This window comes from Panthera tigris, chromosome D3 (genome assembly GCF_018350195.1).
Source record: "Panthera tigris isolate Pti1 chromosome D3, P.tigris_Pti1_mat1.1, whole genome shotgun sequence".
NCBI lineage: Eukaryota > Metazoa > Chordata > Mammalia > Carnivora > Felidae > Panthera > Panthera tigris.
Genome location: NC_056671.1, coordinates 34,337,689 through 34,363,634, shown reverse-complemented (window position 1 = coordinate 34,363,634; position 25,946 = coordinate 34,337,689). Strand labels below are relative to the sequence as shown.

General features: G+C 46.4%; 2 long non-coding RNA genes across 2 annotated transcripts; both read left to right on the top strand.

Annotated features, from left to right (window-relative positions):
* Positions 1-229: 229 nt before the first annotated feature.
* Positions 230-10,392, top strand: LOC122232544. Its single transcript, XR_006209896.1, has 5 exons — positions 230-605; positions 3,714-3,839; positions 4,602-4,624; positions 7,857-7,930; positions 10,173-10,392. It is a non-coding gene; the product is annotated as an uncharacterized LOC122232544 (long non-coding RNA).
* A 54-nt stretch (positions 10,393-10,446) lies between these two features.
* LOC122232545 lies at positions 10,447-15,611 on the top strand. Its single transcript, XR_006209897.1, has 2 exons — positions 10,447-10,584; positions 15,286-15,611. It is a non-coding gene; the product is annotated as an uncharacterized LOC122232545 (long non-coding RNA).
* Positions 15,612-25,946: the final 10,335 nt, after the last annotated feature.

Sequence of the window (25,946 nt, the reverse complement as noted above, 5' to 3'; positions counted from 1 at the left end):
TTGTGTTAAATCTTGCTGTGTTGTAAGTGTTGTGCCTGGTGTGGGAGAAACCAGATGAGGAAGCCCTAGGCCCTGTCTTTGAGGAGTTCACTACCTAGTGGAAGGGAAAGAGACACGCACACTAGCAACTTTTATGTAATGTGGCTTGTAGAAACGTCAGCACGAAAAACAGAAACCAAAATACCATAGGAAAAAGCACAGTCAGATAGGTAGGGTCTAGATGCACTTCTGGATTTTTGGCTGCATTCCTTTTGAGAACTATCTGACCGCTCTCTCCTGGATCATGGTGGATGGCATGGGTTTTTTGTCGTCCTTCACTGTGGTCTGGCCTTGCTCTTCAATGCACTCTTTGCGTTTCTCTCTACACCTAGGCTCTGCTTTCTTAGGCTTCGCTGGAGTAAATGCTTTGGTGAAACCATGCTTCGTCAGCAAGCAACTGGGCCTGTGCATTCCAGTCCTCCTGGGGATGTAAACTTGCTCATCTGCCTTTGATCCTGTCACCTGCTCTCCAACACACTCAGCTCGGCTGCCTTCAGTGTCTGTGCCTGCTCAGATCTGTGTGCGGACATCTGTTTCCCAGGCGAAACCCAACACTGGCTGCGGTGGTGAGATGTGGGATTGGACAGGCACCCAGAAAAGCGTAGAAATCATGTCAGTAGTAACCATAATAATAATTAATAGTCCGGATAGCTGCATGGGCAATGCACTTGAAAGAATATTCTTTGGGTGTTTTTTTTTTTTTTAAATGTCCCAGATGGGACAGGAGAATTGGGCTTTTGAAGATACAAAAGAAACTCAAAAAGGACCAGTCTGGGATCTATGTTGATTTCACTCATGTTAATGACTATTTGGTTTCCAAACTTGGAGCCATTGAACTTTCTGAATTTTTTTTTTTTTCTGAGATGGTTGAAAAGTACAACTGTGGAAAATGGAGTGATGAGGACAGACTGTGGGGCCCAGCTTTACTCACAGACTCCACCATGTCTTTCCTTCGAGATGGGGGGCACATGGCCTCTGTTGGCTCTGCCCTCCTGAGTTTTCAGATCCACACAGAAGATTTTAAGAAAATGTCAGTTGTGGGGCACCTGGGTGTCTCAGTCAGTTAAGCATCCGACTTCGGCTCAGGTCATGATCTCGCGGTCCGTGAGTTTGAGCCCCGCATCGGGCTCTGGGCTGACAGCTCAGAGCCTGGAGCCTGTTTCAGATTCTGTGTCTCCCTCTCTCTCTGACCCTCCCCCGTTCATGCTCTGTCTCTCCCTGTCTCAAAAATAAATAAACATTTAAAAAAAATTAAAAAAAAAAAAAGAAAATGTCAGTTGTGAACTTTGGGTATGTGCATGTCTGACTCCAGATTTGGGCTTCCCTCCTCATAACCCAGCTGTCTTCCTTGCTGCTGGAACCAGCTTCCACTTTTCAGGAGTATCGGATCAAATAGGTGTCTGTCTTTCCCTCTGCATTCCTCTATTCTCGAAACCCTAACATTTATTCCAGTCTCTCTAGCATGGAAAGCTTGTCCTTTTTACTGCAGTCATGAGTTTATCCAAGCCTCCAGCCCATGATTCCAGAGAGGGGCCCAGCCACCTGCGGACTGACTCCCAGGCTGATGGCGCTCCACCCCACCTGGCTTTGCACTTGCCCTGTTCCACCCATCTGATGGGACAAAGGCAGGACAAGAATGGATGCTTGGATTAGCCCCTGTTGACTGTGACTTCATTCTTTAGGTGTTTGTCTGGTTTTTCAACTTCTCAGCTTCTGCAGTTAAGCCTAGGTGACGGTCTGTGGGTTGGCTCCAGACTTTATACATTCCCCACTTTCTATAGTGATAGAAAAGTCCCAGTTTCTGATGGAACATGGCCAGAATAAAGACATTTCCTCGCCTCCTTTGAAGCTGTCATATGTGCAGAAGTAATATGGGAGACCTTCAGATAGTGCTCTAGACCGGGAGACTCTCTCTCTTGGATCCCTGAGCTATCATGAAGGAAGTCTGACCACCCTGATACTGCCATGCTGGTGGGCTTTATGGGAGCTTAGGTGGGCCAGCTGAGCCAGCCTTCCACTGACCCTGCCCAAAGCCAATTTGTTCCCTCCAGACCAGCCCATCCACCCCTGAACGACCTCTGTTGATGCCCCGTTGAAAGGAAAAGAACAGCCAAGCCCTGCTCGAATTCCTGACTCACAAAATCATGAGATATATAACAAAATGGTTTGTTTGAAGCTATTTGAAACTTTCCTCTAAGTTTTAGAGTAGTGACGTCAATGCCTCCCCTATCCTAGTTGGGCTGATCTTACCTTCTATTTCATCCTTTGTTTCTTTTGCCTCCTCTTCCTCTTCTGCCACACCTAGATACTTAAGAAGCTAGAGAAATGATTTGCTTTTTAAAATGCCAAGGGAAATGATGGTTCAGTTGGGTCCTAATTATAGAGAAGATGAAATTAGACATCTTCTAGAGGAAGTAACAATAGAGCCATAAAGCACGATACCAGTGCTTACTAAATAGTGCTTCAATGTCTGGTTTGTTCTTTTGACTCTAAATTTCCATATGGGAAAAAGTAGAAAAGCATGGGCTTTGGAGTTAGACATAGTTTTGAATTCTGTCTAAATCACTCATGAACCACATAGTCCTGGGTCTCTTATTAGACTACTCCAGACCTTAGTGCCCTAGTTTTAAAAGTGGGGATAACGTGGGGTGCCTGGGTGGCTTAGTCAGTGAAGCGTCCAACTTTGGCTCAGGTCACGATCTCACAGGTCGTGGGTTCGAGCCCCATGTCGGGTTCTGTGCTGACAGCTCGGAGCCTGGAGCCTGCTTCATATTCTGTCTCTCTCTCTCTCTCTCTCTGCCCCTCCCCTGCTCGTGCTCTGTCTCTCAAAAATGAATAAACATTAAAAAAAATTTAAAAAAATTAAATTAAATTAAAAAAATGGAGACAACGTTATTTATCTCATAGTAGTGTTATGAGAATTAAGTATGCCAATTTATGCAAATGTCTGGCAAGCCGGTGGTCAATGAACATAGTTTTCTCTACATTCCACTTCTGTGCTGTCCACTGAGCATTTGAAATGCAGCTAGTTGGAATTACAGTGTGCTAGCAAGGCAGAATGCATACTGGATTTTGAACGCTTTGTACAAAGAAAGGAAAATATTTAATTTTAAAATATATTGATTGCATAATAAAATAATATTTTGAGTATGTTGGGGTGAGTACAATATATTCTTTTTAAAATTTATTTATTTATTTTGAGACAGAGAGAGAGAGAGAGAGAGAGAGAGAGAGCAGGGGAGGGGCAGAGAGAGAGAGGGAGAGAGAGAATCCCAACAGGCTCCACACCGCCAGCATGGAGCCCAATGCAGGGCTCGAACTCACAAACTGTGAGATCATGACTTGAGCTGAAATCAAGAGCTGGATGCTTAACCAACTGAGCCACCCATGTGCCCCTTCAATATATTCTCAAAATTAATCTTATTAGTTCCTTTTTACATTTTTCATATGGCTATATAGAAAGTTTAGAAGTACATACATGACTCACATCGATAGCTTGCGTTATATTTGTATTGAACAGTGCTGTTCTCGATGACTGGAAATCTAAGCTAGTTTTAGACACTTTTTGAGTGAGGGTGTGATGATCTCATTTATACACAATTTTATTATTTATATGTGGCAGAGATTTCCAGGGACCTTACATATCTTTTTCTCCTCCTATCCCCAACACACAGGAAGACGACAATTCTATGTAGCGACATTCAATTGACTGTGAGACCTTCTACAACTTTTGTATCCCTTGCAGAGTTAGCGATAGAAGTGTCGTCTCTCAGCCTGGAGTATTGAGCCACTGCATGAAGGTAGGTGCTCCGAAGAGTTGCCTGGATCTGGAGTGGAATTTGCATGAATGAAAAATAAACCATTGTCTTGTTAAGTCATTGAAGTTTGGGGGTTATTTGTAGCCATAGCATAACCCAACCTTTTCTAATACATGTGTTTTCTGATGAACAAACTCAAATGGTCAACTTGCTTTATTTCTAATTTACCTTGTGCGCAGAGATTCAAAGAGAATTTTGGAAAAGCAAAGAGAATTTTTTGAAAAAGTGGATTAAAATTATTTTGTAGTGTAGTTGACATCTGACATTATATTAGTTTCAGGTGTACAACATAGTGAAAGAATCGATTTTTGATGAGTAATATTTTATGGGGAAAAAGTTTGGCTGGGACTTAGAAATCTATGGAAAAAAAATAGAGCAAAGGGTGAGAAGCATTGATGTGTAACCAAAAGAAGAGTGTTTTTTGTCTCAAGTCCATCTTGTCTCATTTTTAGACATTAATAGGCTGATAGGAAAAATCACAGGACTGAGTGATGTATGTTCTAACATGTGACACCCAAGTAAGAAGTTTACAGGTAGTGTGAAAGGTAACACAAAAATCAGAATGTCTAGGGATATGGCAGATTGTCTCTTTGGAAATAGTGTTGGCATCTCCATGGGGAGAACTGTAACTGGCTTTCTGTGCAGGAATCAGGTTCTGGAATCACTGGAGATCGATTTTGAAGTAGGCCGCATCTATTATAATCCTCCTTATGGATTTTACTTTGTCTTTTTCCTTCCATGTAGGAATTTCAGTTGGTCCTCAGAAGGTAAATACTGATTTTTTTCTTGCTTCTTTTTGTATCTGTATGAAACGAGAGGTGCTAACTAAACTTATTATGGCGGACACTTCATGATACATGTAGATCGTTACGCTGGACGCTTGAAACGTCTACAGTGCTATATGTAACCATATCTCAGTAAAACTGGAAAATAAAAAAATGCTGCTACTTGGAATTCCTTGTGTGGTTTGGAATTTGGAGCCAAGGATTAGGACTTCAGTTTTAACATGGAAACCTTCCCTACCGTATCTTACCGTATCTACGGTACCTAAGGTATCTAAGGTACTACGTACCTTACCGTATCTCCTTCCAAAGGAGAATGCAGGCCCTGGGAGCTCTTCAAAGAGTGGGGGCAGGGGTGAGGATGTTATTCCTGTTGCTTCGGGGTGGAGTCAAGAGGGCTGACCGTTCTGGATATAAAATGAATGCAGTTAAGTCTCCCTACTGATGACAATCGTGCAGAGCTTGGATAATATGTAAGCCAGAGTTCAATCATTTGTAAACACAAATCCATGAAAGCACAAGAATGATGTAATCAAGGCAGTTATCAAATGAAGTTATAAATACTCCTGTTATTTTTTAAGACGCAAAAGGTCGAGCAGGATGTTCCCAATGGAGAAATGTTAAAGACGCCATCGAGCAATCGCAGTTTGTTTACAGGGTCCTTTTTGAGAGAAAGAAGTGCTGTCCTCCATCTGATGAATGTTCATTTCTGGTCTTGTGAGAAACATCGGCAGAGCCAGTCTATAGGAAGTCATGTGGCTTTAGGACCATTAACATGAGGGTAAATATTGCCTTTCTTTTTTTTTTTTTAATTTTTTTTTTTAACGTTTATTTATTTTTGAGACAGAGAGAGACAGAGCATGAACGGGGGAGGAGCAGAGAGAGAGGGAGACACAGAATCGGAAGCAGGCTCCAGGCTCTGAGCCATCAGCCCAGAGCCCGAGGCGGGGCTCGAACTCAGGGACCCTGAGATCGTGACCTGAGCTGAAGTCGGACGCTTAACCGACTGAGTCACCCAGGCGCCCCAATATTGCCTTTCTTAAAAAGGAACCACAAAAATGATGGGGTCCTTCCTAGTAATTCACATGGTAGCAGGGAAGTTAGAGTCTAAAAATGCAAATATTTTGTCAATAACTTTTTTATTTAAAACAATTTTTTAATGTTTATTTTGAGAGAGAGAGAGAGTGTGTGTGTGTGTGTGTGTGTGTGAATGCGTGAATGAGAGGGGAGGGGCAGAGAGAGAGGGAGAGAGAGAATCCCAAGCAGACTCCATGCTGCCAGGGCAGAACCCAATGTGGGCCTTGAACTCATGAAACCGTGAGCAAAATCAAGAATTGGATGCTTAACTGACTGAATCACCCAAGTGCCTCTTGTCGATAATTTTTAAAGTCCATACATTTCTTTTTGGTATTGGAACAGTTTGATTTAGTGAATTTGTTCTTGTGTATTTTTTTATTGTTGTAAAAGTAATATTTTAAATATTTAAAACAACAAAAAGTTAAGATTTTTAAAATGTTTTTGTGTTCTGTTCTAGTATTTGTTCATAGGCATACTTATTTCTAGATGATTGTACAAAAACATTTGTATTTTTTCTTCACATTTATCATAAAGATTCTCCAGGGTTCCTTAATCTTTATAATTATAATTATAGTGTTCGATGGCTAGACAGCAATGGTAAAGTACATTTACCGCAATTTATGTAACTGTCGTAGACACTTAAATTGTTTCGAATGTTGGGCTGGATAGGAAACTTCAATAAACATCTCACAGATGACTAAAATTTGTTTCACATTCTCTAAGCTCAACTCCCCATGGGCCCCATATACTGACTTATCCACCATAAATTACTGTGGGAATAGGCCACATCTAACTACTGTCTCCCCATCAAAGTGGACTATTCCTATGCTCTTTTTCTTTGGTCCCGTTTTTGACAAGAGCCTTAAGACGACGTGGACGGACCTAGAGGGTATTATGCTAAATGAAATAAACCAGACAGAGAAATATTGCATGCTTTCACTTATACGTGGAATTAAAAACGAAGAAAGAAACGAAGAACAATGGAGAGAGAAACAGACTCAGAAACACGGAGAACAGACTGGTGGTGGCCAACGCGGTGGAGGGCGGGAGGATGGGTGAAATGGGTGAAAGGGATTAAGAGGTACAGACTTCCAGTTATACAATAAATAAGTCACGGGAATGAAAAGTACAGCCTAGGAAATATATTCAATAATACCCTAATACACTTATCGTGGCGAGTGTTTCATAATGTATATAATTGTTCAATCACTATGTTATACACTTGAAACTACTGTAATATTATGTGTCAGCTATGCTTCAATTTTTAAAGCAGAGCCTTCCTATACTAGTTTGAGCTAAGATACCTATGTTAGTCAGCCTCTACTAGGCAAGCTGTTCTAACAAGTAAGCCCCAAACCTCAGGGGCCTTCAGCAATAAAAGTTCACTTTCACTTACTTTACTTTTGATGAGGTAATAGATTTAGTCTCTTTTTTTTTTTTTTTTTTACAAAAAGACCAGAGAAGGAGTGTGCACTAAGAGAAAGAACGTTGCTTATCTGCTCCTCAAAGAAACGATCTTACCTGGTTTGTGTCTCAGGACTGTGTACAAAAAGATGAAAAGTACTGTATTGTTAGGTGATTTGGACAAAAGGGGTCGCCTGCGCTTTGTGTTCTTTGAGGAGCAAGAAGAGTATGGCGAGCCCTTCTTTCCTCCTCTTGCCTCCATACCGAGGTGACCTCAGGGGTCCAACAGCGCTGGCCATGCTCCAGACCCACTGTGGAATCCTACCCCAGGGGAGGATACTGGTATGAATGAGCTCAACTTGTATCAGTGGAATAATATGAGCTATCTTGGAGCCCACTTACAGCGCTTAATATTTTTTTCCATTTTCCCGACTTAGAATATAAACAGGAATACGATATACAATAATGGGAAAATTTTGTCAAGAGTTGGATAAAGCTGGCATCACATACCACAATAACCAGGGGAATAGGAACTATTTTCATAGTCTACATGTTACTGCCACACAAAGGTATCGAGAGTATTATCAACAATTCGAGGGATTACTTAAAAGACAACCGACTATCCCCGTGTAGATTTCTTGTCTGTCTGTCTCTCTTTCCTCCATTTGGTTTGTGAGCATTAGGGAAAAAAAAGAACAACAACAACACAGGTGCCTTTTCTTCTCTGTTGCCCCAGACTTCCTGGAAAAGCCTATCATTGACTCCCTGGGACAGAAGCACCATATCTAGAAGCCGCCTGCTCAATTGGAGGTGCTGATGAACAGCCGTGGACATGAGCAGCCCTGTCTGCTGGGCTTGGTCTGCATGGTGTGACTGTGAACCGGGGGGTTTGAGGCCCTAAGGGAGGGTGAGCACTTGGGGAAGTGTGCCGAAGCTTTCAGACCTTGGCCCGTGCACTGAAGGAGGCTGAATGTAGCAGTGATGCTGTTGGCTCCAACTGTTGGGGCTTTCCCGGGGAAAGACTGCACCTGACATCTCTTTTCTCCAGTTCGCAGGTCATAGACTTGCGTGGCGTTTGCACGCCACGAATCATTTAGGCAATTGAAAAGAAAAGATAGCCATCACAAACCACACACTTCAAAAACAAGGTCGGGGCGCCTGGGTGGCTCAGTCGGTTAAGTGTCTGACTTCGGCTCAGGTCATGATCTCACAGTTCCTAAGTTCTAGCCCTGTGTTGGGCTCTGGGCTGACAGCTCAGAGCCTGGAGCCTGCTTCGGATTCTGTGTCTCCCTCTCTCTCTGCCCCTCCTCCACTCACACTCCGTCTCTCTCTCTCTCTCTCTCTCTCTCTCAAAAATAAATAAACATTTAAACAAATTAAGCGAAAACAAAAACAACAACGTATTCTGATTACAAGATTTCCTTATTGTCCAACACATTTTAATGAATTAGAACATGTTCAACATAGATATCTTCTAGATCTGAAAACAGTGACTAAAAGGAACCTGGGTCTCCCACTGCCCTTGCTGGCCAGGGATATGTAGGCAACAGCTTCTACATTCTTTCGAGATGGATTTCAAGCCATCCTTGGATTCCTGCGTCAAGTGCAACATCTTTATGATTTCATCTGCTTGTTCATACTGTGAACTTAGTTTGCCAATGTTTTGAGCTCTGTGCTTTCATAAATGTGACTAGGCTGTAAATGTTTTGCACTGTACTCCCCTGGAAAGCCACTGGGGTCTGGTGTCTTTTGGGTGTGAGACTTTTGATTTCTAGATCAGTTTCTGAAATGGTTATGTGATCACTTGGGCTTTCTATTTCTTCTTGAATAAAATTTTCATTCATATTTACATTTGATTTAGATGTATGTGTAACTTTATATTTTTCTGGAAAGTTGGCCATTTCTTCCAAGTTTTTCAAGTTGGAAGTATGAAAGTATAAAAAGTATTCATTGTTTCTTACTGGAATTTTAAAAATCTTTATAGTATCCACCTTTGTATTACTAATCTTAGTAATTTTGGTTTTTTTCCTCTTTGTTTAGGTAAGTCTGGTTGGATGTTTGTCCTACTTAGTTTTTTAAAGGGTAGCTTTGGTTTTTGTTGATCTCTGTTATATGTTTGTTTCCTATTTCATCAATTCCTGCTCTTATCTTTTTATTTTATTTTATTAAAAGGTTTTTTTACTGTTTATTTATTTTTGAGAGAGAGAGAGAGCAGGGGAAGGGCAGAGAGAGGGAGACACAGAATCTGAAGGAGGCTCCAGGCTCTGAGCTGTCAGCACAGAGCCCAATGAGGGGCTTGAACCCATGAACTACGAGATCATGACCTGAGTCGAAGTCAGACACATAACCAACTGAGCCACCCAGCCTCCCCTCCTGCTCTTATCTTTATTGTTTACATCTCATGACTTCTTCAAGTTTTTGAATTGAGCAATTAGTCCACTGACATGGATTTATTTTTTAAAAATTTTTAATATCTACTTCAAGGCAATAAATATTCCTTTATGTATCACTTTTAATACACACTGAAATACTTTCACTTCCATCCTAAATATGTTATAATTTCTATTAAGACTTCTCTTAACCTGGAGTTATATAAGAGTGCAATTTTAGTGTTTTCAAATATATCTATTTAAACGACCTTTCAATGTGGGTTTCTAAAATAATTGCCAATTTGTCAGAAAAAATTCTCTTCCATTTATTAACACTTCTTTTGAACTTAATGTGTGTGTGTGTGTGTGTGTGTGTGTGTGTATTTTCCAAATCTTTGATGTGTACTTGAAAAGAATTTATTCGTTGGGTAAACAATAATTATATTTATTTATCATATTCAACCAACCTCTTAGATTTTATTACTATATCATATGTAAATAGCCCACTTAACTTTTGTTGACTTATTTATTAATTTCTCAGACAGGCATGCCATGTATCCTGCTATAGTTACAAATTTGTCCATTTCTCTTAAAACTTCTGAACACTTTTCTTTTGAGGAGGGCGGCTATGTTGGCTCATGATTGCTGTATCTTTCTGACGGATCATACGTTATATTTTACAGATACGCGTGCTGTCATCGTCAGAAACGACTTATCTTTCAAACACTGCATTTCAATTTCAGTGTTGTCTCAGAGCCTGGATGAGAAGGTCAACCCCACCTATTCACGGTGCTCAGCAGACACATATAGTGGCGGATGCCAGCAGAACAGGGGGGGCGGCATTTCTTCAGGCCACGCTGGGCCCCGTAGACGTTTTCCCGGAGCGTCCCAGACAGCAGAGCTGGAGGCAGGTGCTGTCACTGAGCGACTTCCCTCTTGACGTGTGTGTGTCTCACTGTAAACTCAGAGGCTCCAATAGTTTCTGAAACAAATCAAACGTTGAGCAGCTGGCGACCCCAAGCCCTCCCGGGATCAGAGCAGCCACACCGTGAGGGCGGGCTCCACGCAGGACCGCACCTTGGTTGATCCTCACAGGTACTGTCGGTGGAGCCAGAAAATAGCAGGTTTGGGTTTCCTTGCTAATCCCTCCAACCAGTGTTACTGTTACCATGCTTGGCCTGGTGACGCACGGATCACTTTCCCAGGAGCTGATGAGATTCGTTTTGTGAGCCCGTCCCCTTCACTCCGGGGAGAAAGGAAAGCAAGTCGGCTGGAGGCGGATTTGGCGCCAGCTGCTGTGTTTGCTAGAGCAGGGGCTGGGACAGAGGTCCCTTGGGAACTCGGTAACGGCCATCTGCAAGCCCAACGGGGAATGGTCCGGGATTTGTTGCTTCCAGTCCTTACCCGTGGAACATCTCTCAGCTGATCGGTGACCACTCAGCAAGCACCTGGAACATCTCTCAGCTGATCGGTGACCACTCAGCAAGCACCTTGGAGACCTGGTCCCAACAGGTGCCCTCCTCAATGCCCATCACCCACCCTTCTCTCCCTCCCACCTCCCATCAACCCTCAGTGTATTCTCAGTTTTTAAGAGTCTCTTATGGTTTGGCTCCCTCCTTCTCTATTTTTTTTTCCTCCCCCTCCCCCATGGTCTTCTGTTAAGTTTCTCAGGATCCACATAAGACTGAAAACATATGGTAAAGTTTCTATGGGACCACGAAAGACCCCGAAGAGCCAAAGTCATGTTGAAGAAGAAGACCGAGGCGGGAGGCGTCACAATCCCAGACTTTAGCCTCTACTACAAAGCTGTAATAATCATCAAGACAGCACGGCATTGGCACAGAAACAGACACATAGACCAATGGGATAGAACAGAGACTCCAGAATTGGAAGTCAGCTGGACGTGTGCTGAGTGCAGCCAAAGGGCCCCGAGGGCTCTGTGCTTGTGGTGATCCGGGCCCGGGCTCAGGAGACCTGTGGAAACACCCCATGATGGACACAGCAGGCCCCCGAAGATTGCTTCCATATCTCTTTTCTTCTCTGAAGAAGTGTCTCTCTAAAGGCCGGGTTTTCGTACCCTGGTATAGGGCTATGTCTGTTAAATTCTGCCCAGTCCACGTTACCAAGGACCGGTCCACACACTCTCTGGGCTTCCTGCGTAAGCCCCACGGATGAATGTGCTGCAGAGCCTGTGGCCAGAAGATGAGGGTCTAGGGCAGGGTCTGGGGGGGGGGAACCAGGAGGCAGCTACGGTGCAGAGTTTCCATCGAGAATGCACAACACTGAGGGGACAGCCGAGCGGGGAAGCCATAAAGACGGAGGTGTTCTAGTGGCTGGAATGGCGTGAGCAAAAAAAACAAAAACCAAAACAAAAACGGCAGAGGCAGGAGAGTGCCGAGCGTGCAGAGAGAACTATATGCCAGTTGTCCAGAACACACGGAGGGGCGTGAGGGGTGGTCTGCAGCAAGAGGGTAGATGGGTGGTCAGGAACCTGGCCTGGCCTCGTTGCTGAAGGGTCATGGGCGGACTTACATGTAAGAAAGATTATTCAGGGCTGCGGTGTGCAGATAGAGTGGAGGGCAAGGCAATCCTATCCAGTCAGGACGTCACTCCTGATGTGTGGGCGGGGGTGGGGGTGGCGGAGGGGTCTCACCGAACTCTCTAGTCCTGGCTGAAGTCTAAGCTTTGCAAATGTGCTCCTTGGAGCCTAGGTCCAACGGCCGGTGTTCCAGCCTGAGCCCCACAGCTTAGGGGCCCTCACTCTTGTTGTTCTCCTTGCTGGGCCCCTCTCACGGTGGGGAGGGGCTTCAAACGCCACGGAGACGTGCCCACCCAGAGCCTGTGCCCCGTCCTCTAGACCATGTTTCTGGTCCCCAGGGCTGCAAGCTGACCCCAAAGGCAGGGGCTGTTCACAGGCCAGTGTGCCCGCAGACATGTGTGCACTTCTCCGGGAGGGCCAGGATGGACGGAGGTGGGAAAAACAGGCCTCCATTGTACCCTTGCCCCAGCCTTGCCCACGGGGTGGGTGGGCCTGCCTCAGGCCTGGGGTAAGGGGGCAGGATCCTGTGAGCACCCGGGTTCCAGTCCCACTTGCCTGTTTCCAACCATGGCTGTACCACTTTGCACCTGTTCTATCCCCAGGCGTTGGGCTAAGACGTAGCCTGAATAACCACTCCGAGGCAGGGCAAAATGCATTTGCAAAACCACTGGCCGAAATAAACTTCCCTGGCTTGTCCAAGTAGAAAATCCAATTTGATAAGGTTTAGGCAAGAGCTGAATCGGAAATGCCATCAAAGCATCTGCCACCCCTGCATTTCTCCAGCCACGGCGGGATCTTTATCAACAAAGTGAGGCTTTGTCTCCTCCACATTTCTGCAAGATTCTGAGGAGCTTTTGATCTCGTGGTCGCCACGTCTCACTCCGATTCCTTGTCCCCTTGAATTCCCGATGGCTTTCAGGATTTGCCTTCTGTGGAGATTCTCTGGGTTTTGGGTTTTTTTTTTCCCCTCAGTGTTGACTTCAAGTTGGGACAAAGCCCTTTTCCTTCTAGTCCCCAGGCAACTGCAACCCAGGCTGTTGTGTGGGTGAAGATCGGGGTGACGTGGGGGCACAGTGAGCCCATGGCAGGTGCAGGTGTTCTTTGGTCACTGGATCACCCCAGACAGGATCACACGCTGGCTGACGTCCTCTTCAGGGTCCTGACTGCTGCCACGGTGCTCAGAACCCCATCTGCCCCAAACCCCTCACATCTCCTGCCTTCTTCCTATTTGTTGGTTTCTTTCTTGTCCTTTTACAAATTTTCTTTAGCTTGAGAGGTAGGCTTCAAAGCCTGATAGGTGAATTTCAGCCCCTACCAGAATCTCTGCAGGAAAGTTACCTAGAAGGAATCACAAATCCGATGTACAAAACGCTAGGACAGCTACAATTCCTCTTTTGGCCTTTTCCAAAATCTCTTCTACCTATCATCTGTCCCTTAAAACCTCTCTGTTCCTTCTTCCTTCCAGGGAACGATGTCTCTGTACTCATTCATGCTCATTCACACTGACACATGTTTGCTGTGTGTGCGTCCCAAGTGTCACCCGACAGCCATCCTGTGTGTGAGCACCAGCCTGTGGGTCCCCATTCTCTGAAGCTCACGCCTGAGACCCCTGGAGCCACCCTGCACGTCACCACAGTGCTGGCCTGAGGGACGGTCCTGTCCCCAGGGACCTCTGCCGCTGCATCTTGAGCCTGAGCACCAGGGCAGCCTCTGGGGGCTTAGCAAAATGCACTCCTCATAAAGCCCCTGACTTGTTGATTCTTCCTTGCCTCCTGGGAACGTGTTTGTTTCAATACAGCACAGGAAGCCACAAAAGCATGGAGCCTGGGGTAAAGAGAGAGAGAGGGGGCAGGGTACTCTCAGGGTCGCTGAGTGAACTCAAAGGCCACTCAACGGCGGGGGGGGGGGGGGGGAGGGGGGGACTGGTGACACCCACATCACTCCCACGTCGAAGCCCTCCCTGCTTGGCTCTTATGCCCTGGCTCTAATGACTACAAGCCCGCTTTCTCCCCAGGCTCTGCTTCCCACACAGCTCCCGGAATTGGTAGCTGGAGCTCTCCTTTGCTTCCTGTGCCTAAGCATTGGCCCTGGGAACATGCCTGAGGCCATGTCCTTGGACTAACATTCCATTCCGTTCTCTCTTTGTTCCCTTTGACCCCTTTTCCAAGACAATTTTGATGCTACCCTAACTGATTATTATGGCTCCAAGATTTCTCCTCCCCAGTCCCTCGATGGTAAGGCTCCCACTGACCAGAGACTCTTCCTAATACACACCTCAGATCACAGACTTGTATCAACAGGTGTTTCAAAACAGAATGAACCTAGACATTTTGAACCTACCTTTCTCTGGCTCAGAAATCTTCAGTGTTTTCCCCTAGTCAACCAACAAAGACCCTATAAATCAAACAAGCCTCCAGCAGTATGGTGTCAATGTAACTTTCCCTCTTTGTGAAGTTTCCTCGTAATTAACTTGGTGGTGGGACATTTTCTGCAGAAAACTGGATGTGGAAAGCATCCAGAACATTGCCTGACCTGAGTAACAGCCAACTAAGTGTTAACACAGGTCCACAATCCCTTATTTGAAAGCCCCAGGGCCCAGTGTGTTTCAGAATTCAGAATTTTCATACTTTGGAGAGGGAATATGGTGAATATGCCACGTATTATATAAATCTTACGACAGGGCCTGGGGCTGTGCCCCATAATTGAGCATGTTAATATTTCTGCAGAGAAATGTACGGCTATTCATACTAAGTAGGATGAACAAAGATTAAAAATAGCCTCGTGTTGATTCAGGTCAGGTTTTGCTGCTAAATGAAGTATGAAAAACCTTTGTTGTTTCAGTGCTTTGTGAATTTCAGACTAGTGGCGCAAGCACCCTGAGTGCGTTCCGTTACTATTGCTGTGAGCTGGGGTGGCTGAGGCAGGGCGGCCTCAGAGCAGGGCATCGGCTGGGGCTTGAGGGGTGGCGGGCCCCAGATAATGGAGGTGGGGGTCAGAGGATATTCTGGGCAGGGACCCTGGAGGAGTAGAGGGCAGAAGCAGGGCAGCCGCTCATTGGGCAAGAGCCATATGCCGGGGACCAGGAAGGCACGCCAGAAGGCACATTGTCTTGAGTTACCAGGGTTACTCTGGGAAGTATAAACATTCGGCACCGCCAGGCCCTGCTGGGAGATGCCTGCTGTGTCAGAGACGGGTTGCTCTTCAGAGCCAGAATCTTGGAGCGTCACTTGGCCATTTACTCTTTGATTAATTCACAGAATGGTTGGAACCTTCCATTTACATGAAGAGGACTGGGCAGAGGGTGAAGTCACTCACCGGCAAGACACAACGACGAGGCCACAGACGGAGCTGCTGGTGACAGGTCTGGGAAAGCCTCATCTTGCCAATGGCCAGACCCTCCCTCCCTGGGCGTCTGACGCCGTCTGCATCTGCCGAGTTTTATGAATGCCCACACCGGCTTTTCTTCAGTCCCAGGTCACGTGGCCCGCGCTCTATCGTTTTAGTTATTAGGGGATACGTCATTTTGAAATATGACATTATAAATTAAAGTCAGTCCTTTTATTTGGACTTAAGGTTTACCTTATTCCCAAATTGTCTTTACGTCTATTTTCATATCTCATTCTGGCAGCAAGTTCTAAAGAACAGCTTGCCCTCACCCCCACCCCTCCTTCTGCTCAAAGAGAGGCAAAAAGCCTTTTGTGTTCATACGAGTCTGGCCAGGCACCGGGGCTCCCTTGAGGGCCTATGAGGGGGGCGCGGAACCCCAGAGCTTCTGTCTGCAGGGGACTCACACATCTGGAAGGGGGGTAGGCTGGGGAGGGGAGTCCTGTAAGTGGGGGGGGGGAGAAGGGACAGAGTTCGAACTTGGGGTGCTGGCTGCATGTTGGAGTCACCCAGAGACAAAGAGCGGCAATAACAACACAACATCAAGCCAAACGCGGGTGACTGGGACCTTCCAAAGACTGTCATTTAGTAATGAATAATAATTATATTGCGATGTAATCATCGCTGTGGGGCGCGTCCCCCAAATGGAAAAATGTAAGCACTTTCTAGGTAGTTCTAACATGGCACCAAGGTAGAAAACCCATTCTTAATTCTATTTCCTTGTTCGACAAAGTGAGGTCCAGATGTGGTTGGTTAACGAGGGGCACCTGGGTGGCTCCGTCGGTTGAACGTCTGACTTCGGCTCAGGTCACGATCTCATGGTTTGTGAGTTCGAGCCCTGCGTCGGGCTCTGTGCTGACAGGTCGGAGCCTGGAGCCTGCTAAGGATTCTGTGTCTCCCTCTCTCTCTGCCCCTCCCCAACTCACACTCTGTGTCTCTTAAAAATAAATAACCATTAAAAAAAATATAAAAGGTTAATGAACTACTAACCTGGGCTTGAAGGGAAGGTTTGGAGTAAATGAGAGATTAAAACTCAAGGTCTGATTTGCCAGCACTATTAGAGGGTACCGGGCCAGCCGTGTGGGACTGGGGGGCTTTTTGGGACTCGAGACCTTCAGTTTTAAAACGAGGCCCCCTACCAGATCTCCTTGAACAAGAATGATAACCTTATAAGCCCACCGGGTGGTGCAGCTGCCACTGAGAGCAACCTCCCTTTGTGTGTGTGGCATCTCTTGGTTCATGAACGTGCACGAATCTACTTGAACTTGTTGGATCCTTGCTACCGCCCCGCCAGATGCATCGGTTTAGGGCGGGCAACACTGGACTCATTTTACAAACGAGGACACTGCCGTTAAGTGACTCTGCCAAGATGGATAGATGGCAAGTAAACCCAGGTCTCTTGATTTAGACAGCCTTTTCTTTCTACTGACTCATGGCCTCCGAGACTCTGTACCCCTAGCAGTCTGCTCTTAAGTCATGAAGCATCAAATGACAGATTCATGCCATCCCCCCAAATGGAAAAACCAACCACGAGCTTCCTTTTTACCTAGAGCTGTAACCCTGTAGGACTCTAATGAAAGCTATCGCATTTGGAGGTGCAGAGGCATGTTGGAAACGTAGATATGCTTTGCAGGAAGAAGTCGTGTCTGACCCTCTCAGGCAGAGGAGGGACACCTGTTATGAACGAAGCATCTTCAAGTTGTCCCAGTTGTAAAATTTGTTCCGCTGGTTACTTGCCTTCTTCTCCCTCTAGAATATCAGCTTCTTGAGGGCGGAATCTGGCTTGCTTATGGCTTAATTCTCAGTGCACAGAGTGTAGGGTGATGCGAGGTCGTGTTGGCAGTATCTTAATAGCACTCAGCTCAGACCACGTCTGGCAGGGTCTCCAATGCCATCTCCGTAGTCCTACTGGGGCAGAAGCCTCAGGCCCTTCCAGAATTTTCCTTTTGTCCAGGGTAATCCAGTGAGACTGATGAGGTCACAGGTTATTTACACGAAGATGCTCTTGATATTCTTGGCAGAATGATTCTCAGTCCTTGGTTCCACCTTAGACGCACCATTTCTCAAATACCATTTACGTTACCTTAAAATGGGGTCCTTCCCCCAGAGCGGGGAGAGACTCTCTGTTCATCTCTCAGTGGAATCTGCCATCCAGATAGCACAGCATCCCGATGCCAAGCTGTTGGCGCAGGTGGCCTTTGTCTCTGCCTCTGTCGGCTTTCTTCCTCTTGCTCCTTATAGACCTCACAGTATGCTCAGGGAATATTTTCCTGAGACACTTATATGGCCAAAGATTTTATAACGAGAAGTTCCTGCTGACATTTTTGAGGGTAAATGAGATGGTGTGCGTCTCTTCATGCAAAAGATGTGTTTCTGGAAATGTGTCTGTAGAACTTTAAATGTGTATCATTTCCCCAGCAGCTGATCATTTCTGAACTCCCCTTGGGCCCCCAGTGTCTGTAAAAGAGACACGAGAGAAGTCCGCCACAGAAGGAGCCTTGAAAGGGAAGGATGCTAAGGCATGCTAAGCCTCAGCTGCGCAGCGCCCCTGGCGGGCAACCGTCCAGACAATGAGGTTGAGTTGCCACACCGTGTTGCTCCCCTGGCTCCTCCCCAGAGGGCGGTGGGGAGTCTTTGGGCATTCATGTCTTGTGAGGCTGATAGAATTTGCTCAGACCAGTCCTTGGGGGAAAGACAGCAGAGGCCATGGAGGGAAGGGACTCCAAGGAGCTGAGACAATGAAGAACCAGGAGAGGGGCCTATACCCTGCTCCCTGAACATCCTGGCCTGCCCTCGGCCATGGACCTCTCGTTATGTGCTCTCTGCTTGCCGGGCACACCCTCTCTGCATGCTGGGTGCTTGGTCCCAGACCCCCGCAGCTCCAGTTCCAGGATCGGACTGGTCAAATGCCCATGCCTCACGCTCTGTGTCTGAATTACACAACCCAAGTCACCAGATGGGAGAAACAGCAGCGGGTGGAGAAGGTGGTTCTGCCACCATCACGTTAGCACAAAGCTTGGATCACAGTGTGCAGGCAGGCAGTACCATCGAGGCCAGTGTAACCTTTAAGCCCTAACACTGCAGGAATTGAGGGTGGAGGCATTTTTTCCCCCTGGGAATGATTACTTTCTCCCCAGGCTGCTGAAAACCAGGAGAAGACAGAGAACTGGGATCCTAGAGAAGGAATGGGGATGAGGCTAATAAGTAAAGAGAAGGAGGGGGGTGTAGAGAGAACAGGGGTGGAGGAAAGAGTTATAAAGAACAGTGGAAGAGAGAGAGGAGAAAAAACACACAGAAGACTGTGGACAGACTCATACGTTTCCTGAAATTCCTGCTGTTTAGGTCTCTGAAATTTTCTGCCAGGCCACCCTGCCAGATGGCAGAGTGAGTCCGGGGACCCCCTTATCCCTCCTGACAGAGGCGTGGGGGCTTGGGAAAGCCATCAACAGCCTCAGCCTCCTGGGGGATAGTATTTCCTTCAGAACAAGCAGGAAGATGTGGGCAAAATAATTCCCAGGCTGAGACCCTCTCCCTTCCACATTCAGAGTCCCTGGAGGTAACATTCAACTGACCATGCCTCCTGGGGCACCTAGCTCATTTGTTAGAAGGCTTGCAACATTCTGTCTACTCTGCCTGTGGACTAGGTCCAAGCCCCGAGGTATCTGAGGAGCTCATTCCAGAGAGGAGAGACTGAAACTTCTGAAGAGGTGAGTACCCAACAGAACTGAGGGAGCTGGTGTTTGCATCTTACAGTGGCCCCTGGACATTAGCCTCGGAGGTGATCATTAATGTTATAGATAATAGTAGCCCAGCAACACCATTCTTTGGAGAATTGTGAATGTTCTTGCCATTCGAAAGAGGGAGGAAGAGAAAGAGGAGAAGCAGGAGGAGCGCAGGGGGAGAGGGAAAAGAGGAGGAGAAGAAGAGGGAGTAAAAAAATAATAAAAAAATAAAAAAAAAATAATAATAAAAGGCAGCCAGCAAGTGTGAGATCCTGTGTCTATGTGTCTATGTGTGTATCCCCCCGGAACTTGGCCCAATGTGGCTGATAGGCAATGTAGCAAAGCCCCTCGTAATCATATGTAGGGTGTTTCTATGCATAGCTGTCACTCCCCAGAATTTAAATAATCAGTCTAATGGAACCGAGAGGCTAACGATAAACTGTATTTCTGAAATAATGAAGTTCTGGGTTCTTTTTTTTTTTTTTAAATTTTTTTTTTCCAACGTTTTTTATTTATTTTTGGGACAGAGAGAGACAGAGCATGAACGGGGGAGGGGCAGAGAGAGAGGGAGACACAGAGTCGGAAACAGGCTCCAGGCTCCGAGCCATCAGCCCAGAGCCTGACGCGGGGCTCGAACTCACGGACCGCGAGATCGTGACCTGGCTGAAGTCCGACGCTTAATCGACTGCGCCACCCAGGCGCCCCGAAGTTCTGCGTTTTAATGCTCTCATTGCAGCCATCATGATGCCAAATAGGTATCTTCAAAATTGTACAGACCGTTTATTTTTCAGTTCACTCTACACCGTTCAGGATATTTCCATGACATTGTTTTTACATGTGCTCGAATAAAAAAAAATTGCTTCTTACTGGATTACCAAAAAATAGAAAGGTTTTAGCATAATGCAGTGTAACAATTGTTTGCATTTTCTAGGGCACCGTTATGTTCTAGCTTCACGTTTTCTATGAACCTAAAGGACAGGGAAGGATGATGAACTGATTGTGCAGTTCCCTGTGGAAAAATGAGTTCTTTACAATGGGAGATGAAAAGCCCAATTAGGTCATTTTGTCCGATGTGGGAGAGAGCGCTCCTGGACGTTTGCGGACACTTTGTCTGGTTCCATTCAAAATGACTCAGCTAATGAGCTTTCCATGACCTGCCTTTGGAAAAGTGTCCACAAACCTACAGGGCCTCTTGATTAGGAAAAACTTCTCCTATTTCAATGAATTTTCTTGTGTTTCTGTGCCATTAACTGAAGTTCCTTTTCATTCTGTCATCATAGTTAGACCCTCAAAATATGACATTCTAAAAACTTTTCGTTCGTACCTTCCAGAGGGCTTAGAGTTAGAGTCAGAATTTTAGGAGACTTTAGCTAAAGTTCAGGGCCCAGTTCTACTACCCAAATTTGAGCAAGACTTATGTAACTGTTGGTATATCCTGGTGACGAAGGATCTAGGCACCGAAGGTCCTGTGGTCAAAGCCTCGTCTGCCTCTTATGAGCCGTATGACCTTGAACAAGTCACATGACCTTTCTTTCCAAGCCTCAGTTTCCTCATCTGCAAAATAGAGATGATCATAAGTGAAGGGTTGCCCATAAGTTGTTACTGGGATAAATATAGAAAGCATTTAGTACTGGGTCTGATGTTAGCTACCACTATTATTGGAAATATAAGTCCAGATCTTTAGAAGCCTTGTAGGTATTTAAAATAGTTGCAGTTTGATGTCCCACTTCGGCTCACGTCATAAGCTCACGGTTCGTGAGTTCGAGCCCCACATCGGGCTCTGTGCTGATAGTTCAGAGCCTGTAGCCTGCTTCGGATTCTGTGTCTCCCTCTCTCTCTGCCCCTCCCTCTTTCACACTCTGTCTCTCTCTCAAAAAACAAATAAACAGGAGCACCTGGGTGGTTCAGTTGGTTGGGTGACCAACTTCAGCTCAGGTCATGATCTCGCAGGTTGTGAGTTTGAGCCCCGCGTCGGGCTCTGCACTGACAGCTCGGAGCCTGGAGCCTGCTCCGGATTCTGTGTCTCCTCCTCTCTCTGCCCCCCTCCTGCTCACATTCTGTGTCTCTCTGTCTCTCAATAATAAATAAACATTAAAAAAAAATTAAAAACAAAAAAAAAACCCAAATAGACATGAAATTTTTTTTTTTTTTTAAGTTGGCATTTGGGGCTTTGGCCATCTTACTTGCCCTTCCCCTCCTTCTAGTTCCTGTCCGTCTCTTGTGCAGAATGGTCTTGCTTCTGAAATAGTCATTATTCCGGGCTGGCCCAGAGCACTTGGTTAAGGTTGGGACTCCTAATGCTGGATCTTCTAACCAGCTGCAAAGAACATGCAACTTTCCCTGTATCATCTCAGCTTATCTCCTCCGTGGCTTCCGGATGAGTCACCTGCCTGAGTCACTGCTGAGGTTGTCCCCTGCTCGGCAGGTCTGCACAGTCTACTCAAGATAATCCCTGTTGTCTCCAAGGACTGGAACATGCCTCCCCGTTGTCTCTGCAGGGAGCCTGTCAGCCCGTCCTCCCTTCTGATTTAGTGGCTCCCACGCCGCCGTGGTTAGGATTGGTTGTCCTCTCCTCTCCTCTCTGTTACCAACCATGCTGCCCACTGACCTCAGTGCTGAGTGAATCCCACTGCCAAAGCTCCGTGCCAAGCAGCTCCCTCATGTGCCTCTGCTTTAGGATGCCGGCTCCACTCCAAAGGGGATTGACTGGCATCCCAGGGCACTGAGTGAGCTCTCACCTCAACCAGACACTTGCCCTCATATCAGGAAAGACCCCTTCTTACCCAGTACAAGGTCGGGAAGAACAAGGACTCATCTTGACCTCAGCAGCTAAGTGTTCTTAGACCTGGAGGCCCGGGCCAGCCTCAGAGTGTCAGCCACTGATCTTTAACGTGGGGTTCCTGGGTGCCTCCTGTCAACGCCAGCCATGCTTGGGCGAGTCCGCATTTGCAGAAAGGTCACTGCTTCTCGGGCCACTGGGTCTACGGCTTTCAACTTACAAGGGAAAAGTTGCTCTCACCCTGTCACGTTCAGGTGCTTGTATCAAGGGAGTTGCCCCCCATCTGCTGGGACAGATTTTTAGATTTTTCTGGTTGCGATGCAAATTAGACGGGCAAGAAATGCCTGGGTCCTGGTGTAGCCATTCGTCACTTCCGGTCAAGATCACCATGACTGCCAGGCCTTCCTGGGCCAGGCTACCGATTACAATCACTGATTATGTTATCGGTGTTCCATTGGACCTGCTCCTGACTCTATCACCGGAGTCAATGAAATCTTACACTGTTATTAATGGCATTGGGCTGTGTTAGGCTAAATCTGCCAGCATTTTCTGTGTCATAAGGCAGCTTGGTTCTGGTTCCATTATGATCTTATGGTCTTCCCCATTTCTCATGTTCATTCTTGCAAAAGGAATCATGGTGACACCTTGGTCGTCTGACCTGGCCAATGTCCAATTCCTAGTGGAAATATATTAGGAGTACCCTTTTTGCCTTTGAAAATGCGAACAAATGTCAGCTTTCTCATATTAATGTCTAAAGGGACCAAAATTCCTCTCTGAAGGAACAAAGCCCTCAAAATAGTCTCAAAAGTAGACAGGACCTCTAAGGTATTTCTATATTAGAGGCTCATCTGCCCATCTGTCACATGGAGGGCAGTCATCTTGACACAAATACCCGAGTGTGACAAGTGTCACAGAGTAAGAGTGGGTTTTCCCTTGAATGGTGAAGGCAGAACTTTCTTCTGGAAAAATAGACGTGTCCAAGAAGCTAGGAGGCTGCAGGAGGCGCTCAAAGGAGTCCTGAGAAGATGGGAGACAAGAAGTCTTCTCCTCCCTGCACCCCCTTTAGTCAAGGCAGGTCAGCTCTTATCTAATCTTTATATGTATGTATCTGTGTGTATGTGTACATATGTATATATTTGTATGTATGTGCATATGTATATGTGCATGTGTGAATATGCATGTATGTGTATGTCTGCATACAGTTTAAAGAAAGTTTGTCGGGCTCTGTGCTGACAGCTCAGGGCCTGGAGCCTGCTTGGGATTCTGTGTCTCCCTCTCTCTCTGCCCCTCCCCCACTCACACTCTGTCTCTCTCTCCTTCAAAAATAAATAAACATTAAAAAAAATTTCAGCGTCGTTATGAAGCTTCAGAGAAAGTGACGGTGGCCGCAGGGGGATGAGTTTCGGTACATACTACCTTCATTTGGAGACTTAAAATGATATTCTCACACTACATTTCAAATGTATGTTGATATTGTTGTAATTGGTAAATACAAATCTATTTGCAAATTACTGACTCACGACAGGTTTCTGTCATGACTGTCCTCTTACGTGTTTCCAATCAGTGGATCCTAGAGATACAACTACCACCGCGTAGAACGCACAAACGTATTTGTTGTTCAAGTGCGACCTTCAAGCTTGGAGAGATGGGGAACTCCTGCCTTCTCTTGGTTAACTCTCACACCTCTCAGATGAGCAGTAATAGCTGTCCCACTGAACAGTCCTTTGTCATTATTTTGTTCCGATATTCAAGTGGGATAACTCAGCGTCAGCCATTCACCGGCTACACCAGAATAGCCTCGCCTGCTGGCCTACGAGGTGTCTATATTTGGTGAACAAATATTCCCTGGACTCTGCGTGAGGGCTCTTGACCAAGCCTCCCTTACATCTGACAGGCACTTAAACGGATCCAAAATAAAACAGATGCAGGTCATTTTCCCCTCCCTGGTCCCGGTTGCCATCCTGGGCCTCCTGGGAGAAGTGGAAGGGCGTTCCCAGAAGCCCACGCCTCATGCAGAATTAGATCCGCTTCCTCCCCTCCCTTGGCCTTGGAGTCGGCTGGAATGTGGGCGGGAAGAGTTAATACACTCTCCCCCAAGGCTGCTTCGCTGATCGCAGAACCTCATGCAAGTGGGCACTTGGCTAATTTCAGAAGTGAACCCATTTCCCTGGGCCGCTCTTGAGCATTTTTATAGATAGCAAATGGATCCTTACATGTGACCTTCACAGTGTCACAGTTAGGCTCTGAGACCACTGCTCGTTCTAAGTTTACTTCTGTTTCCACGATACGATAAAGGGACTTCCTGACCGTCATTCTTAGCTGGTTCTTGGCTATCTCATGGATAATTCTCCTTGCTATGTGGTTGAGAGGACACAGATTCTCCGTTGAAGAGAAGTCCAAGTCTGTGAAACAGTGTGTGGGCAAGAAGAAAAAACATGACGCACCATATCGGTCATTTTATATTTTTCTGAAGGAGACGGAGGGGTAAGATATGTAGAGTAAGAACAATATGAGATATCTGACTTCAGCAAATCAGTGGAAATACCATGTTCCCAAATTTCCTTCAGAGGCAGCCATTTTGTCTTCTTCCATAAAGCAAGGCGTAGAGGGGTGAAGTCCACCATAGTTCCAGGTAGGTTTTTATTTCTAATAATTTCTAATGAAAAAACTTCCAGCTGCAAACCTCGATTCATGTCATGTTCCCAGACAGGGCTTTCTATTGGGGTTTTTTGAAGAAGTGAAACATGTTCCATGTAGATCCCGGGTCGTTCTGGTTTAACATGTATTGTGTGTACACGGTCTTTTAAATATCTCCAGAAGGATATTTTATCTGCCAGTAAATATCAGTAACATCAGAGTGATTTGGATCTCATTAGGCAGTTTATTCTAAGGAGTGATGGAATTGAGGCCCAGAAGAAAGAATCTGAGTGAGCCCATTCATGAATATTCAGAGTTTTTATGAAGCTTTAGAGAGAACGACTTGGGACCAAGGAAAACAAAGGAAGGAGGAGTGAGCTTTGAACATGGGAGTTAGGCGAGTTAGGCAGTTACCCTCCCAAATACTGGAAAACCCTTGGCCTAGAACCAACTCCCCAGCCTCCTGGTGAAAGCGGCCGCTGTGTAGGTGAAGTGAAGGGCATGGCGTTTCAGTCAGTCGTCCTCAGTGGCGAAAAGCTTATTTATTCCGGTATTATGTTTACGTGGAGAACTCAGGAATGGAACAACATTCTCCTGGAGAATACAGAGGAGGATTGAACCCACAGCCAGGTAAAGGGTTCACATGATGATGGCTTCAGCAAGTCCCCGGGTGCTTTCTCGGACCATAAGCAGGCAAATATCTGAAGGTCACAAGTGTTGAGAATTTGTAGTTCACGGCCCCCCAAACCACCACACGATTGTTTCAAATAAACCATGGGAGCCAGCCTTCCCATCTGAAGGAGCCAGTGGTGATGGGTACTGCTCTCCTAGGTCACCTTTGGGGAAAAAAAAACACAGCTCACAGGGACACAAAGAAGAAACCGGTTTGCTCTGCTTGAGCGATGGGCACTGAGTGAGCTCTGCCCTGACTTTGGGGGTCCTGGACACCCCTCAGCAGGTTGCACCGCTGAGTGAGGGAGCTTGTGGACCGAGATGTTCCAGGGGGAGGCGGGGCCCCCACCTCACTTTTGCTGGGAAAGTCGCTGTCATTTTCACAAGGCTGGAGACTTCTGGCCTTTCAAGACCCTCGGCCCCGGGTTCCAGCGAGCGGAAGGAACACGGCCAGGTGGGCCGTGGGGTCGCAGGGGGAGCCAGCTGAAGGTGGGTGGCAGCTGCTGCTGTCACCTTCAGCCTGCCCCTCCTTGTACTGTTTCCTTCACTTTGGGAGTTGATATCATCACCTCTTTGCAAGTCCTCCTATCAAAATGATTATTTTTAAAAAATATATTTATTTATTTATTTTGAGAGAGAAAGAGCACAAGTGGGGAAGGGGCAGAGAGCGAGGGGAAGAGAATCCCAAGCAGGCTGTGCCCCGTCAGTGTGGAGTCTGACGCGG